We start from the raw sequence: 17393 nt of genomic DNA, 5'->3' as shown, positions 1-17393 counted from the left end.
GAAGCATCATGTCCCTTATGTGCCTTGACTGGGCAAGCCCAGGCTTTTGAACCAGTGACCTCAGCATTCCAGGTGGATGCTTTACCCACTGTGCCACCACAGGTCAGAGCCTAATTTTTTATAGATACATTTGGGTGAGAAAGACAGAGAGACAGAGAGACAAAGAGAGAGAGAGATTGAAGAGAAAGAACCATAGATCTGATGTTACACCCATTTATGCATTCATTATTTGACTCCAGTATGTGCCCTGAGCGAGGATCAAACCCATAACCTTGCCATATCGAAAGGACAAGCAACGAATGAGTGCACAACTAAAATGAAAAGACTAAGTGGAACAATGACAAGACGTTTCTCTCGAATCAATGGAAAAAATTAAAAAAACTCATCCAAAGCTACCTGGATAACTAAGTGTGTCAGAGCACTGTGCAGAAAAGCCAGGGCTGTGGGTTTCACTCCTGGTCACAGCTCATACAACCATCAAGAGAATGCAGGGGTTTCCAGAATGTTTGTCCCTGAATTAATCCTATAGATCAGCAATGTAAATGAGCTTGTTCCAGGCTTTGTTTTATTGCTAGGCTTCCCCTATTCCTTATTCCCCAATCAGTGTTTAAGTTTGTCTTAAAAGGTGACTTCCAACTGGATTCCAGGTTGCATAGTTTGACTGACTTAGGTCTCTGTGCGGTTGCTGGCTTCAAAATAAAGATTCCTTAATTTGGCTACTTGTGTGGATCAACATTTGTTTCTTGCTGTTCTGATACAACAATATATCGTATTTTATACATACCATAGTCATACATACAATATACATATATGTTGTTTTAGATATATGGTATGTCATCAGGACATATATACATATACAATATGTGTAAATACAACTTCAATACTGACTAATCTATATATAACATTATCAACTCAATGAAAGAAATCAACTATAACAAAAGCTTTTCTCTTGAAAACACCAAAACATATATACAGTGTGTCCGTAAAGTCATGGTTCACTTTTGACCAGTCACAGGACAGCAACAAAAGACGATAGAAATGTGAAATCTGCACCAAATAAAATGAAAACCCTCCCAGTTTCTGTAGGATGATGTGGCAGCATGTGCGCATGCGCAGATGATGACATAACCGTGCATACAGCGGAGCAGCCCACGGCCATGCCAGTCGAGATGTGGACGGTACAGAGGAAAGTTCAGTGTGTTCTGTGTCTCGCTAAATTCGAATCCGTGACCAAAGTAACGTGAATATCGGCACGTTTACAACGAAGCGCCACCACATAGGAATAACATTACTCGGTGGGATAAGAGTTGAAGGAAACTGGCAGTTGATGGAGAAACCCTTTTCTGGTAGGCCATCAGTCAGTGACCAGTCTGTAGAAGCTATACAGGATAGCTACCTAAGGAGCTCTAAAAAACTGCCTGACCAGGCAGTAGCGCAGTGGGTAGAGCACCAGATTGGGATGCGGAAAGACCCAGGTTCGAGACCCCGAGGTCGCCAGCTTGAGCGCCAGCTCATCTGGCTTGAGCAAAAAAAAAAGCTCACCAGCTTCGCTGGCTCAAGTAAGGGGTTACTCAGTCTGCTGAAGGCTCACGGTCACAACATATATGAGAAAGCAATAAATGAACAACTAAGGTGTCGCAACAAAAAACTGATGATTGATGCTTCTCATCTCTCTCCGTTCCTGTCTGTCTGTCCCTATCTATCCCTCTCTGACTCTCTCTGTCCTTGTTAAAAAAAAAAAAAAAAATTCTGTGCGTGAGCCCATATCGAACTGCACTGAATAGGTATGAAACTGGGAGAGTTTTGCTTTTATTTGGTGCAGAGTTCACATTTCTATCGTTGTTTGTTACTTTCCTGTGACTGGTCAAAAGTGCACCATGACTTTACGGACACACTGTATATAACTAATAGTGAGAAGGAGAGACAGGAATCTTAGGCAAACAATGTATATGAAGAACTAAGGATACCAGACCAGGCCATGGCTCAGTGGATAGTGTCGGACTAGGACACAGAGAACCCAAGTTTGAAACTCCAAGGTCAGTGGCTTCAGCACAGGGTCGCTGGGTTGCATGTGGATTCATAGATATGACACCATGGTTTCTAACTTGTGCCCAAACGTCGCTAGATTGAAGTTTCAATTCGATGGCTTTAGACCAAAGTTGCATGATTGAGCAAGGGGTCACTTTCTCTGATGTAGCCCCACAGTCAAGGCACATATAAGAAAGCAGTCAATGAACAACTAAGGTGCCACAACAAAGAATTGATGCTTCTCATCTCTCTCTCTTCCTTTCTCTTCTATCTTTCCTTCTCTCTGTCTCTGTTTCAAACAAAAAAGGAATTAATAGCAGAAATAAACCACATTAAATAGACTTTTTTTGTCTTTAAACAATACTATACCACTGGTCGGGATAGCTCGGTTGGTTAGACTGTCTTCTGGTTCACAAAGGTTGCCAGTTCGATCCCAGACAGGGTACATACAAAAATGAGTTCATATTTCTGTCTTTCTCTCTCTAAACTTTTAAAAATTAAAAAGAATATATAGCTATTTTTATGACACTAAATTAGTAATTTTAGATGAATCATATTTTAAGATTCTATCTTCTAAAAACTGGTAACTGAAGACACTGGCAGGTGAATAATATGAGGAGGCATCAGGAAGGACACAGATGTCCACGACAAACCCACTTTCCTATTGTGTATTGGAGAGTGCAGTCACTGCTTGAGATAAGAAAAAGTGCAAACTGCAAAGTAAGAAAGATAACTAAAGTTATATTCAGGAATTACTTATTTAACAGAGAAAATGCATTCAGTAAGCACACTGTCACTTATATAGCGAGAAAGTACATCCACCCATGTAACTAAATTCATTTCCTTTTTTTTTTAAATTTCAGTGAAGGAAAGGGAGACAAACAGAAAGACAGACTGGGAGAGACAGAAAGAAAGGGATAGAGATGCATCACTATTTAAGAAAGTGAAGACTAGAGACAGAGATTGTGAGAAAATATTTTCACATTATGTATCTAATAAAGAATTGTACTTAAATTACACAAATGGTCTGCAAAACATAACAATACCACTATCCAATTCCATTATGTATGAAGTCATAAAAATTTTTAAAAACTGATTTTTGATGATGTCACAACAGTAAATTTACTAAATATCAGTAAGTTGTAGAATTACTATGTAAATAATATATACTAATTATGGCCCTAAAGCCATAGCTGGTTTGATCATTGATACAGCAGTGGTCCAGCATTAACTTTTTGATTTGAGAATAAGAGAGAAAGAGAGAGAGAGAGAGAAAAAGAGAGACATACCATAGGGGAGAGAGAGAGGACCATGGATTTATTGTTCAATCCATTTACGCATTCGTTAGTTGACTCCAATTGTGCCCTGAGCAAGGATCAAACCTGCGACCTTAACATATTAAATGAACAGTCTCATCAAAGGTATCACCCCACCAGGATAGCACTGTCTCATAAGTAAATATCATAGCATTTAAGGTTCAAAACACATAAATAAAGGTCCACAAAAATGTAAATACATTGGAAAGTGGCAAATGAAGCTGAAGTGCCTTGAGATCCCTGTATTGCCGTAGAAGAGTGTAAAGACAAGTGTTTCTCACAAGGATTTATAAAGTGCCACACTATGCATAATCTCTACTGTCAGGAAGAAAACTAACAGCTGTCTTTATTTTTATACTTACAGATGTGGAATATAGAACTTTAAAAACTCATCTGAGCCCTGGTTCAGTAGCTCATTGGTTAAGAGTGTCTTCCCCATATGCTAACATTGCAGGTTCAATCACTGGTCAGGGCACATGTGAGAAGCAACCAATGAATGCATAAATAAGTGAATCAACAAATTATTCTGTTTCCTGCTCTCCCTCTAAAAAAATCAATCAGTGCAATTTAGAAAATTATTTAAAAGACCAAAAAGAAAAATAAACAACAAAAAAAGATACAGAAAAAATATAAAGAGTATGGTTACAGCAGTTTATTTATGGTGAGCCATTCATGGAGTATCTCTTTCTTTTCTTTTTTTCCTCCTTTTAGATTACTGTTTTTAAAGAGATGAAAAATTATATTAACATTTATGCACTTAGATTACTGTTTTAAGAGATAAAAATCATATTAAGTATACACAGAATAAGCATTCCTGTTAGTTACATTAAATACAAACTTTATAAAACTGTCACATTCAAATAAAATTTAAAATCAAATAACATCCTATTATATAAGTGACATGTAACATAATGATACAGAAATCTTTGAAATAAAAGGTTAGAAAAAGATACATTATGGCTGACTGGGAGGTTACGCAGTGGACAGAGCTTTGCCTGTGATGCTGAGGACCCAGGTTCAAAACTCCGAGGTCGCAGTCTTCAATGTGGGCTCATCGACCTTGATAACGTGCTCAATGAGCGAAAGCACAGGTTCACCAAGTTGAGCATGGGCTCGCAGGCATGACCTTATTATGGTCACTGGCTTGAAGCCCAAGTTCACTGGCCTGATCAAGGAATCACTGGCTCCGCTGCCGAACCCTCACATTTAAAGCACGTATGAGATAGCAATCAATGAACAATTAAGGTGCAGAAACTACGAGCTGATGGTTCTCATCTCTCTTCCTTCTAGTTGGATGTCTCTATCTGTCCCTCCATTTTTCTGTCTTTCTCCAAAAACAAAAAAAAGAAAGAAATACACCATGAAAGGCTCACCACAAATAAACTGCTGTAACCATACTGTAAGGTCGGTGGATAATGGGGAAAGGTCACGTGAGAAACCAGACCTGAGAACTTTGCCTAGAACCACCCACACCCAGGCGTGCCAAAAGAAACTTCCCAGTCCTTTGGGAAAAGAGCAACTGTCTGCCAGCCAGTGAGATTTCGCCACGTCATATTGGCTTGACCACCTTAGACGAGACCCTTTAAATATCCCACATATGGTTTCATCTGTGCGTCTTCCCTGGCCTATGTCCCCCAGACCAGGGACATCGTCAGGGAGGCGCTCTGTACTCAGTAAAACTCTTGCTTATGCACACTTCGTGACTATGCTCCTTCCATCCTCCTTGCCGGGGAAAAATACCTTACATTTGGATCCGAACCCGGGGGGAGTCAGAAGTCCGCAAGGACTGCTCCTCTCCCCTTCCCCATCCAAGAAAGAACCAGGACATCCCACTTTCCACCTACTTTGGCACACGGTGCGGTAAGTCCCCTGACTCCAGCCTCCCTCAGTTCTTTCCACTGAGACTCCCTGTCCGAATCCGCAGCAGTGTCAGGAACTTATTTTCCGTTCTGAGTGCGTGTGTGTCCGTGGAGACGTCCCGAGCACATCCCCTTTACCTATCCATCCGGTGGCCACAGCTTGAGCTGCGGGACACCTATTCTCATCTCTGAGCACTCTGAGGACTGAGGGTGGCCAGAGAGGCACAGGAATAAAAACCTAATCTAAAAACACTCCTGGAATTGCCTCATCCAAAATCTCTCCCTCCCTAAAGAAGAAATTGTTCTTCTTCTCCACTGTGGCCTGGCCACAGAACCCACTGAATAATCAGACCAGGTAGTCTCCTGAAGGGACTTTTGGTTTCATCACCCTCACCAATTTATCGCCAAAAGAACTGAGAACTTGTTGGAGATCCCTTAAATACAGGGCTTCTCGTTATTCATGCTCCTGTCGTAATCTCTGTGCCCCGTTCTATGCGCAGGCCCTTTTTTGGCTAGAGAAACCTCACCTAAATCCTCCACTCCTGATTTTTCCTCCTTCACCCGACCCCCAACTCCTTCCCCCTCCTGCCTGAACACGGGGGGTGCCCCTCTCTTGGGACCCCTCTCTGGTTCCTCTGCAGACCTCTTGGGTCTTTTTGCTTGGGTCTTTTCCCTCCAAGAGTCCCCCTCCCCTCCCTTCGCAGAATCCTGTTTTTCACTCACCTGCAAATCCCAGTCTCTCTTTCTCCTCCCCTGCTGGCCAGGGCCCTTCTCCACTCTGTTCTTAAGCCCCTCCTCCGTCAGGACATTCTCAGCCTGCCATTGCCCGTGACACCGTTTGCAGGAACCTAAGGCCCAACTCCAATTTTCTTGCAGGAAGTTCAGGCCCTGTCCTGCCTCTGGCTCTGGCGTTTCTGGTCGAATCTGGGTACCGGGCTCCCCAGGAGCCCCCCTCCTCTTAGTCTCAATCCTCAAACCCCTATCCGAGGCCTGTGAACATGGCATTTAAAGTTTTTAATGGTCATGACTAGTAGGAACAGGCCAAGGCTGTTTGCCAGGCCTGCATGCAGCCTAAGGCTCCAAACCCTGGCACTTTGGCGACCCTGAAGCCAGCAGAGCAACAGGGGCAAGGCACAGGAAGTGCCCGACCCAAGTGCAAGCCGCAAAGAGGAACCCCATCACTGGTCCCAACAGTGTCCCTGCTGGCGGCTGCCCACTGAGCCCTGTCTTAACTGTAAGCAGCCGAGTCACTGGCAGAGCAACTACCCCCTTTGGGCAACAGGCATATCCTCAGCGCCTCATGTGGAGGACAAACCACCCAAATAGAAGGCCAAGCCAGCCAGGCGGGCCCGTCGTTTGAACTAGAACACGGCCTGGACTCGGAGAACCCCATCATCCTCACCCACGCTGAACCCAGGGTAATGCTGCAGGAACGGGTAAGTCCATCTCATTTCTTGTGGACACGGGAGCTACCTTCTCTGTTTTGCCATCACACTCTAGACCTCTAGTTCCCTCACAGGCCTTGGTTATGGGAGTGGATGGGACCCCTTCCTTTCTCCTTCGTATGTCACTCCTGACATGGAGTTTTGCCTCAAGTTTGTCCCATGCAGGACCGTTGGCAGTCAGAACCACTGGGCGCTACCCATCTCCAGTTCACCAAAAGGCTGGATCCTCCAAATCCTCCTATTGCTCCTCTTTTTCTTTTTAAATCCTTACAGGACCGCATCCACGAAGTTTCTACAGTCATGCTCAAACAGATGTTTCTCCTGACTCCCTCAAAGTCACCACCTTACAACCTCCCCTTCCCACGGCACCCCTAACCAGCAGGAAGTAGCCAAATAGTGGTGCCCCTATTTAACACAAAAGGTCAGAATGTACTGTTGGTGGATAAATGGGGAACGGTCATGTGAGAAACCAGAACTGGGTAGTTTGGTAGAACCACCCACACCAGGCGTGCCAAAAGAAATTTCCCAGGAGCCCTTGGGAAAAGAGCATCTGTTGGCCAACCAATGAGATTTCGCCATGTCATATTAGCTCGACCACCCTAGATGAGACCCTTTAAATATCCCACACATGCGGTTTCATCCATGTGACTTCAGTGGCCAGTGTCCCCCGGTCCAGGGAACATCGTTTGGGAGTTACACTGTACTCAATAAAGCTTTTGCTTATCCACAATTCGTGGCTACAGCCCCCTCCTTCTTCCTCGGTGGGGAAAAATACTTTACACATACTCTTATAGGAAAAGAACCAGAAAAACCTAAAGTTACTGCTGAGAAAGAAAAACAATGCTCAGTAGTATTAGTTTCAATTGACCACCGTGTAAAAGCCTGAAATTCCTTTCCTGCCTGACCCATCAGGCACAATGGATCAGGTGTTGACCCAGAATGCTGAAGTTACTGACTTGAAATCATGGGCTTGCCAGGTCAAGGACAAGTGAGAAGCAACTAGTATGAATTCATGCTTCTCTCTCTTTACCACCTCCACCCTTTCTCTCTTTCTCTCTTCACTTAAAAATTAATCTATAAAATCTTGAAAGAAAAAAAATTATTAAAAGCCTGCCATTGCTATGCACCTAACAACATAGCCCTGAAATGTATAGTGAAAATGGACCACAAAACAAAAAGAAATAAACAAATTCAGACTAAATACAACATTGAGACATACCACTACCAGTTACAGACAGACAGGCCATCAAGAAATGATACAGAATTTATAAACTACCGTTCTGAAGACCAACAGAAATATTTTATATTGAGCAAAAAATGTTGAGCCTTGGCCGGATAACTCAAGTTAGCTGGTTAGTGTCATCCAGAAATGTCAATGATGCAGATTTCACCTCCAATCAGGGAACATACAAAAATTTACTGATTAATCTGTTAATAATTGGAAGAACAAATCAATATTTCATGCTATCTCTTGCTCCCATCCTCTTTCTCTAAAATCAATAAATAAATTAAAAAAAATTTTTTTTAGAGACAGTGAGAAGGAAAGACAGGGACAGAAAGGCAGAAAGAGAGAGAGATGAAAAGCATCCATTCTTCATTTAGGCTCCTTTATTGTTCTGTGATTTCTGTCACATATGTCTTTACCACAGAGGCTATAACAGACCGAATGACCCCTTGCTTAAGCCAGCAACCTTGGGCTCAAGCTGGCGACCTCTGAGTTTTGAACATGGGTCCTTCACATCCCAGTCCAATGCTCTATCCGCTGCGCCACTGCCTGGTCATTGACATTTTTTTAAAATTAAAGACTATATTTTTTTAAAAAGTTAAGATAAATATTAAAAACTTAAATACATGGAAAGTTTGTGAAAATGACTATCAGAAGTGCATGCATTTTAAAATATCTTCTTTCCCAAATGTATAAATACACCAAATGAAATTCCATTCAACATCCTAAATAGCTATATACAGCTTTAATAACAAAATGCAAAGATATGCTCTACCAATTAAGAGACTTAAAGTTATTGAATTATAACAGTACAATAATAGTACTTTAGACAAATAAGCCACAGGAACTAAATACAAAGCCGATGAGCAGAGGCCTGCACAGACAGAGACACGTAATGGCACCGCAGGCTCTCCACAGAAAAAGGTAAAAGTGGCTTTTTAAGCCTGACCAGGTGATGGCGCAGTGGATAGTGTAGCTTCAACTGAGAGGGACTGGAGGGAGTGTTAGCTACAGGCACTAGGGGCTGCCGCCCTGGGCATCTGCTGACAGGAGGGTTGGTGCATCTAGTGTGCAGTGACTTTCTGAAAAACAACAGCAGCATGAACTACTGAAGAATAATAGGAGAAAGCAGATTTTTGTCCTGCATTTTAGCAGAAGGTGAGATGTGTCTTAACATTCCAGCCTTTTTTCTCTTGAGGTGTACGGAGACGCTCATCTCAATCTTTTCTAACTGCTTCCTGCTTATCTGGGGTCTTACAGCAGTCCCTTTTTTTAACTGTTTACTTCCTCAGTCCTTCTATTTTTTTTGTTTCTTCCACCTGCACAACACTTCTGCACCTTACAGAAATCTTCCTAACAATTCAGAAATAACTAGCTCTAGAACAACTTAGTTTCTTCCTTTACCTTCAAAAAGTACCTCTATACCTGTTAGGTTGGGGTCTAGGGCCCCTTACCAAAAAATCCTCTACTAGCCTGGTTCAAGAGATCTGGCACCAGGGCGGTTCCTTACCTCTCCACCTGAGCAAAACTGACTGATTTTCCACCTCCCCTCACCACCCACACCTATATCGCCGCAGGGGCAATTTTTTCATTAAGTGAGCCCCTTTCCCCTACCCTGCCGCAAAAGTCTCCACCAAAATTAATCTCGCTAGCCTTGCTCACTATGCCTACAAAAGCTTAAATCCCCAGGCTCTCAAGGCTGACGCCATTTTGGAATTAGCCCACCTGTTCGCAAAAGCATCAGTAAATTTCTTATAAACCTCATCATTCCTGACCTGTGGTGGCGCTGTGGATAGGGCTTCAACCTAGAATGCTGGGAGCTCTGGTTTGAAGCCCCAACCTTGCCCAGTCATGACACATGTAAGGAGCAACTACAAGTTGATGCTTCCCTCCTTCCCCCTGACTTTCTCCTCTCCCTCCCTCCCTCTCCTCTCTCCCCTATCTCCAAAGTAAATAAATAATATCTTAAAAAATATGCCCGAACAGGCGGTCTTCAGACTGGAATGTTGAAAACCCAGGTTCCAAACCTTGAGGTCACTGCCTTAAGCATGGGATCATAAATATGACACCCACGGTGGATTGGGGGAGGGAGGAACCTCCAGCAAACATTAGCAATACAAGGGCCCCTCCCAAGCAGAAAAGGAATCTGCAATTTATAATCGGCTACCCTGAGGGCAAACACCAAACCTTCCACGGAGTACACACAGGTGCTGCCCAGCCCAATGCAAAATATAAGCAAGCAAACTTAAAAAACATTTGTAAAGCTTATTTGCCCAACAGCACCCAAACCGCAGGCAGTCACCTCTTCCTTCGAAATACCTTGGAGCTTCTTCCACACGACTCGTCCCACCACAATTCCAGGGGTCCACACTGCACCACTTCTACTGTGTGATGTGAGACAACCTCCCATCAACGAAAATATTTCAGAAAACTTCAAAGGACAAGAGCACACTAACTTAATTTTCTTCAGCCCGCTAGGAACATAAACTTTACACTTCTGCAAACTGATTTGGCGCCTGAAAGCGTCAAGCGAAATACCCTGTTACGATGGGATGGCCGAGGAGGATCTAAAGTGTTAGAAGAAACATAGGTGATTTCCCATACTCCCGCCTAAGGTGATAGGTCAGCACTCCTTCGCTCCCCAAAGCCGCATTGGGGAGGCCGCCATGTTGCGGAACGTAAAGCCCTAGGTAAGAAAAGCAGCAAAGTTGGAGCCTGTAGCCTGGGGTGGCTGAAAGGTGGGAAGGTCCTCAAATTATCTGATTTTTTTTTTTGGGGGGGGGGGGTGTATTTTTTTTTCGAAGCTGGAAATGGGGAGGCAGTCAGACAGACTCCCGCATGCGCCCAACCGGGATCCACCCGGCACGCCCACCAGGGGGCATCGCTCTGCCACAATTAGAGCCATTCTAGTGCCTGAGGCAGAGGCCACAGAGCCATCCTTAGCGCCCAGGCAAACTTTGCTCCAGTGGAGCCTTGGCTGCGGGAAAGGAAGAGAGAGACAGAGAGGAAGGAGAGGGGAAGGGGTGGAGAAGCAGATGGGTGCTTCTCCTGTGTGCCCTGGCCGGGAAGCGAACCCAGGACTGTTGCACGCCAGGCCGACGCTCTACCACTGAGCCAACCGGCCAGGGCCAAATTATCTGTTTTTTTGGCACTATGACTTGTGTGGAAAGCTAGTGTATTTTCAGGGACTATAGCTTCCAGAGGAAAAAGAAGAAGTGAGCTAAGTTTTGTTTGGTGGTTCAGCAGAAATAACACATGGCCATAGTAGTTTATTTAAAGTTTGTATTTTTAAAAAGTGAGTTCTTTTAAAATTTTTGAAATGGTCAAGAGTTTAGAGTTGGTGTAACAGCAGAGAATGATACTCTACAGCAGGGGTCCCCAAACTTTTTACACAGGGGGCCAGTTCACTGTCACTCAGACCATTGGAGGGCTGGACTATAAAAAAAACTATGAACAAATCCCTATGCACACTGCACATATCTTATTTTAAAGTAAAAAAACAAAACGGGAACAAATACAATATTTAAAATAAAGAACAAGTAATTTTTTATTTATTTATTCATTTTTAGAGAGGAGAGAGAGAGGGAGAGAGAGAAACAGAGAGAGAGAAGGGGGGAGGAGCTGGAAGCATCAACTCCCATATGTGCCTTGACCAGGCAAGCCCAGGGTTTTGAACCAGCGACCTCAAGGAACAAGTAAATTTAAATCAACAAACTGACCAGTATTTCAATGGGGACTATGCTCCTCTCACTGACCACCAATGAAAGAGGTGACCCTTCCAGAAGTGCGGTAGGGGCCGGATAAATGGCCTCAGGGGGCTGCATGCGGCCCACGGGCCGTAGTTTGGGGACCCCTGCTCTACAGAGAAGAGGTCATACGTCCTGTAAAGGAACACCAACCCGGAACTGCTAGCAAAAGTTTTCATAATATTTTGAAAACCAGAAAAAGACTTGGAGAAATGGGTACTGAGTGAGGCTGGTCATCACCCACCAGAGAGGAAGAGCGGCCTAGACGATCTAAAGTTGACATTGGGACCAGATCTCGAGGAAAGGCCACTGAAAGCAAAGCCAGTAAAGTGGGGCTCCATTTCTCTGCAGCAATGAGAAAGGCACCACCAGAATTGAGAATCCAAATACATTACCATCAATTAGTTTTTCACCAAAGTCCCAGGATAAACTAATGGGATAAGTATTTCATCAGAAGATGCTGGGATAATTGTATACCTAGTGGCAGAAAAATAAATTAAGACCCTTAACTCTAGTCATAAAGAAAAATTAAGTCAGAATAGATCACAGTTTTAAGTATAATGGGAAAGTATAAAACTTATAAAAGCATATGAGAGGCCCTGGCCGTTTGGCTCAGTGGTAGAGCGTCAGCCTGGCGTGCAGAAGTCCCGGGTTCGATTTCCGGCCAGGGCACACAGGAGAAGCGCCCATCTGCTTCTCCACCCCTCCCCCTCTCCTTCCTCTCTGTCTCTCTCTTCCCCTCCCGCAGCCGAGGCTCCACTGGAGCAAAGATGGCCCGGGCGCTGGGGATGGCTCCTAGGCCTCTGCCCCACGCGCTAGAGTGGCTCTGGTCGCAACAGAGCGACGTCCCGGAGGGGCAGAGCATCGCCCCCTGGTGGGCAGAGCGTCGCCCCCTGGTGGGCGTGCCGGGTGGATCCCGGTCAAGTGCATGCGGGAGTCTGTCTGACTGTCTCTCCCCGTTTCCAGCTTCAGAAAAATACAAAAAAAAAAAAAAAAAAAAAAAAAGCATATGAGAAAATATCTTCCTGAACCCAAATTAGCCAGAGTTCTCAGAGAGCACAATAAAGGATGAAAACTAACAGTGTGTTGAAGTACACAATTCCCATGATTACAGAAGGGAAAATATAATTTAAAATTACTTTAAGTCCTGGCTGGGTGGCTATGTGGATAGAGCATTATTCCATCACAGTGACGGCATATATGAGAATATATGAGTGAGGCTGGTCATCACCAGACTAGCAATGAGCTAGACAACTAGAGAAGCTAGCAATGAGCACACTACTAAAATGGAACACCTAAGTGGAACAATGACAAAATGCTTCTCTCTCTTCTGCTCTATCTTTCCTTCCTCTGTCTCTCAAATCAATGGAAATTTCTTTTGTCACAGAGATAGAGAGAGTCAGAGAGAGGGACAGACAGGAAGGGAGAGAGAAGAGAAGCATCAATTCTTTGTTGTGGCACCTTAGTTGGTCATTGATTGCTTTCTCATATGTGCCTTGACTGGGGGGCTACAGCAGACCAAGTAACCCCTTGCTCAAGCCAGTGACCTTGGGCTCAAGCTTGAGAGCCTTGCTCAAACCAGATGAGCCCGAGGTCAAGCTGGCGCCCTCAGGGTCTCAAATCTGGATCCTCAGCGTCCCAGACTGACGCTCTATGCACTGTGCTACAGTCAGATAAGGCTGGAAAAAAATTTGAAATACTCATCCAAGCCCTGGCCAGTTAGCTAAGTTGGCTAGAGTACCATTAAGAGAAGACAAGGTTGTGGGTTTCATTCCTGGTCAGAGCATGTATAAGCAACCAAAGAATGCATAAATAAGTGGAACAACAAAATAATGTATGTGGTTTTTTTTTTTTTATCTCTCTTTCCCTTCCTATCACTATTAATAGGAAAAAAAATTTTTTTTTCCTCTGAGAAGTGGGAGGCAGAGGGACAGACTCCTGCATGCACCCAATCAGGTTTCAACTGGCATTCCCACTAGGGGGTGATGCTCTGCCCATCTGGAACATTGGTTCATTGTAACCGGAACCATTCTAGCACCTGAGATGGAGGCCATGGAGCCGTCCTCAGCAACTGGGCCCACTTTTTTCCAATGGAGCCTTGGCTGTGGGAGAGGAAGAGAGAGAACGAGAGAGAGGAGAGGGGAGAGGGTGAAGAAAGCTGATACATGCTTCTCCTGTGTGCCTAGCCTGGAATCAAACCTGGGACTTCCACATTCTTGGCCAACGCTCTCAATAAATAAAATTTAGAAAATTTTAAAATCAGTTTGACCAGGCAGTGGCACAGTGCATATAGCGTAAGTCTGGGATGCGAAGGACCCAGGTTCAAAACCCCAAGGTTGCCAGTTTAAGCGCAAGGTCATCTGGTTTGAGCAATGCTCACCAGCTTGAAGACCGAGGTCGTTGGCTTGAGCAAGGGGTCACTCACTCTGCTGTAGCCCCCTGGTCAAGGCACATATGAGAAAGCAATCATTGAGAAACTAAGGTGCCACAACAAAGAATTGATGCTTCTCATCTCTCTCGCGTCCAGTCTATCTGTCCCTATCTGGCCCTCTTTCTGTCTCTGTCACAAAAAAGTAATTTTTAACATAATTTTTACTAAAAAAAAAAAAAAATATGCGGTTAGAACCGTGCTCTCAGAGTCTGTGTTTCTGTCAGCGCTGCCCAGGTGTCCCCAGAGAACCACAACCCAGACACTGCCAGTGTTGCTACAGCTGGTAAAGGAGCCCAGCCCAGCGGGGGAGCTGCCCAGGGCTCAGTGGGCAAGAGATCACAGCTGGAGGTGATGACCCTCATGACTGGCAACAAAAAAATTTCTGCCTTCCCAGAAACAGACAACCTTTTTAAATAGGTGGGCACCATCCTTGGAGCAGCTGGCACAGTCTATGAAGACTTGAGGTATAAGCTCTTTCTAGCGTTCCCCAGGGGCCACCCATACAACACGCACATAGTGAAGTTTCTCACACCCTGCTCCCACCCCAATGTGGACACCCAGGGTAACTTCTGCCTGGATATCCTAAAGGACAAGTGGTCTTGCCTGTATGATGTCAGGAATATCCTGCTCTCCATCCAGAGCCTGCTAGGAGAACCCAACCCTGACAGCCCACCCAACACACATGCTGTCCAGCTCTGGAAAAGCCCCGCAGCCGTTAAGAAGTACCTGCAAGAGACCTACGCAAAACAGGTCTCCAGCCAAGATCCCTGACCCAGGTCTCTGTCCTTGGGCTTTTTATTTTTTCTTTAGATGGTCTGTCCTTGCCTTGATTTCTGTATAGGACTCTGTATCTTCAGCTGTGATATATATTTGTTTTGTTTTTAAATTAAGTTTCTGGTTGAGATTCTGTGGTGACTGTATTAAATAAATATATTTGGGGTTTTAAAAAGAAAGAAATAAGGAAAGAAGAAATTTTAAATTGTTATTTATGGATTTTAGCAGAGAGAAACAGAAAGAGAAAGACAGGAACGTTGATCTGTTCCTGTATGTGCCCCAACCGGAGATTGATCCAGCAACCTCTGTGCTTCCAGTTGGTCTCTAACTCACCGAGCTAGCCAGGAAGGGCTGGAGGGAAATGTTAACAGACTGACAAAAATGGAAAGCTTGACTGTGACCATTATTCCTAAATGAAAGCATTGTAAAGATGTCATGTCTACACCCTGGCTGGTGGTTCAGTGGATAGAGTGACTCCCTGGAGCAGTCCTGTCGCCGGTTCGGTCCTGGAAGTACTAGCTTCATCATTAGGTCACCAGAAGAGCCCCAGGAGAAACAGGTAACATATGAGAAGCAATCACTGGGTGTACAACTAAGTGAAACAAGTTGATGCTTCTCTATCTTCTGCACTCTGTCTAAATAAATAAATAAGTAAATATGTCATGTCTCCCAAATGTAAATATAGACCCAGTGAAATGCCAATGAAAATCCTAAACTGGTATCTATTTTCATTCTTAAAATTTGAAAGAAATTCTCTATCGGTTAATGAGAGCTTCAAGTCACTATAATTCAGACAGTACAATAGACAGACCAGCCAAAGCAGCGTAAAACATGCCTGTGCACAGACTCACGCAGAGACAGCATATGACGGCACAGGAAATTCTGCAGAGAAGGGGATTAAAATGGTTCTGGGACAATAAGACATCCACGCTAGAGGGGTGGACAAGGAGAAGATGGAACCCTGTCTCAGACACACACAAACATTTTGGCAGACGGCTCTAATGGAGCAGTACATAATACTTTCAGATACTGAAACACAGGGCCAAGTACCTCAATAGGTTGTAGCACTGTCCTGATATGCCAAGGTTGCAGGCTAGTTTGTTTGTTTTTCATTCAGTGAAAGAAGGGGAGGCAGGAACAGACTTCTGTATGCGACGCAACAGGGATCCACCTGGCAACCCCATTAGGGGGTCTTGCTCTGTTCATCTGGGTCATTGCTCCATCGCTCAGCAATTTTTACAGCGTGAGGCGGAGGCCATAAGCCATTGCGAGTATCTGGAACCAACTCGCTCCAATGGAGTCATGGCTGTAGAAGGTGAGAGAAAGAGCGAAGCGAGAGGGAGAGTGGTGGAGTACAGGACGGGCATTGCTCCTCTGTGCCCTGTCGGGTAATCAAAACCGGGTCGTAGGGCCAACATTTCACAGCTGAGTAAACAGGCCAGGGAAAAATTTCAGTGATTTCCAGTCACAGCACATAAAGGAATCAACCAGTGTGAATGCAGGGATGGGAGAAACAACAAATTGATGTTTCTCACTCTCTCTCTCTACTTTCTCACTTTTTCTCTCTTGCGGATCAATGAATAAAAGTTTTAAAATAAAAATAAGAAAGAATTGGGCCCTGGACAGATAGCCAGGTTGGTCAGTGTCGTCTCGATGCTCAGGGTTGGCAGTTCGATCCCCCATCAGGGCTCACACAGGAACAGAATAATGTTTCTATCTCTCGCTCTCTCCTGTCCTCTCACTCCGAGATCAGAAAATAAAATAATAAATACAAATAAATAAAAAAGACATGAGAAAATTTCTCAAAGTGATAAGATATGAAGAGATTTTAAGAGGCACATAAACCACACCAGTGGTAGTCAACTTGGTCCCTACCGTCCACTAGTGGGCATTCCAGCTTTCATGGTGGGCAGTAGCGGAGCAAGCAAAGTATAAATAAAAAGATGGATTTAACAATACTAAGTAGTTTTATAAAGATTTATTCTGCCAAACTTAGCAAAAATCCGACATAAAGTACTTGGTAAGTTATTATTATTATATGCTTTAACTTGCTGTAACTCTGCTTTATAAATTTTATAAAGTAAAGTTACTTCCCTACTTTATAAATCACCATTACTGTGGAACATGTGGGCGGATAGAAAATTTTACTACTAACAGAGACACAAAAGTGGGTGGTAGGTATAAAAAGGTTGACTACCCCTACATTTACTATGGAAAACATTTCAATATTATCTGTTCAGACTGAAGTTATAAACACAAAAAGATACAGCACTTTCACCCTGAAGAAAATGTCTAAACTATGTATTTTTCCCCATGCAATTTCCTGAAAACACACACAAAAAAGTACACTTCTGAAAGTGTACAAGATTTTCATGGCAGCTGGATCCTAACAATCTGGACTGCAAACAACACAAGTTCAGTTATCAGCAGGAACAACTGCCATGCACTCAAACTACGGCATGCTATGGGAAAAATACCACCTTAGCTCTTTTAAAATTTCTAAAGGATAGTAAAACAAACAACACTTTTTTTTAAGTGAAATGACAGAGAGACTAATAGACAAAAAGAG

General features: G+C 43.9%; 1 protein-coding gene, 1 long non-coding RNA gene and 1 pseudogene across 2 annotated transcripts in view; 1 reads left to right on the top strand and 2 right to left on the bottom strand.

Annotated features, from left to right (window-relative positions):
* LOC136399231 (zinc finger protein 432-like) overlaps positions 1 to 17393 on the bottom strand; it is a 191094-nt gene that overhangs the window by 11935 nt on the left and 161766 nt on the right.
* Positions 1 to 17393, bottom strand: part of LOC136399307 (uncharacterized) — a 597663-nt gene that overhangs the window by 489847 nt on the left and 90423 nt on the right. The gene's annotated exons all lie outside the window — the stretch shown is intronic.
* On the top strand, positions 14402 to 14821 carry LOC136399288 (ubiquitin-conjugating enzyme E2 C pseudogene; annotated as a pseudogene).

Source organism: Saccopteryx leptura, chromosome 3, assembly GCF_036850995.1.
Source record: "Saccopteryx leptura isolate mSacLep1 chromosome 3, mSacLep1_pri_phased_curated, whole genome shotgun sequence".
Classification (NCBI taxonomy): domain Eukaryota; kingdom Metazoa; phylum Chordata; class Mammalia; order Chiroptera; family Emballonuridae; genus Saccopteryx; species Saccopteryx leptura.
This window is presented reverse-complemented; position numbering and strand designations above follow the sequence as displayed.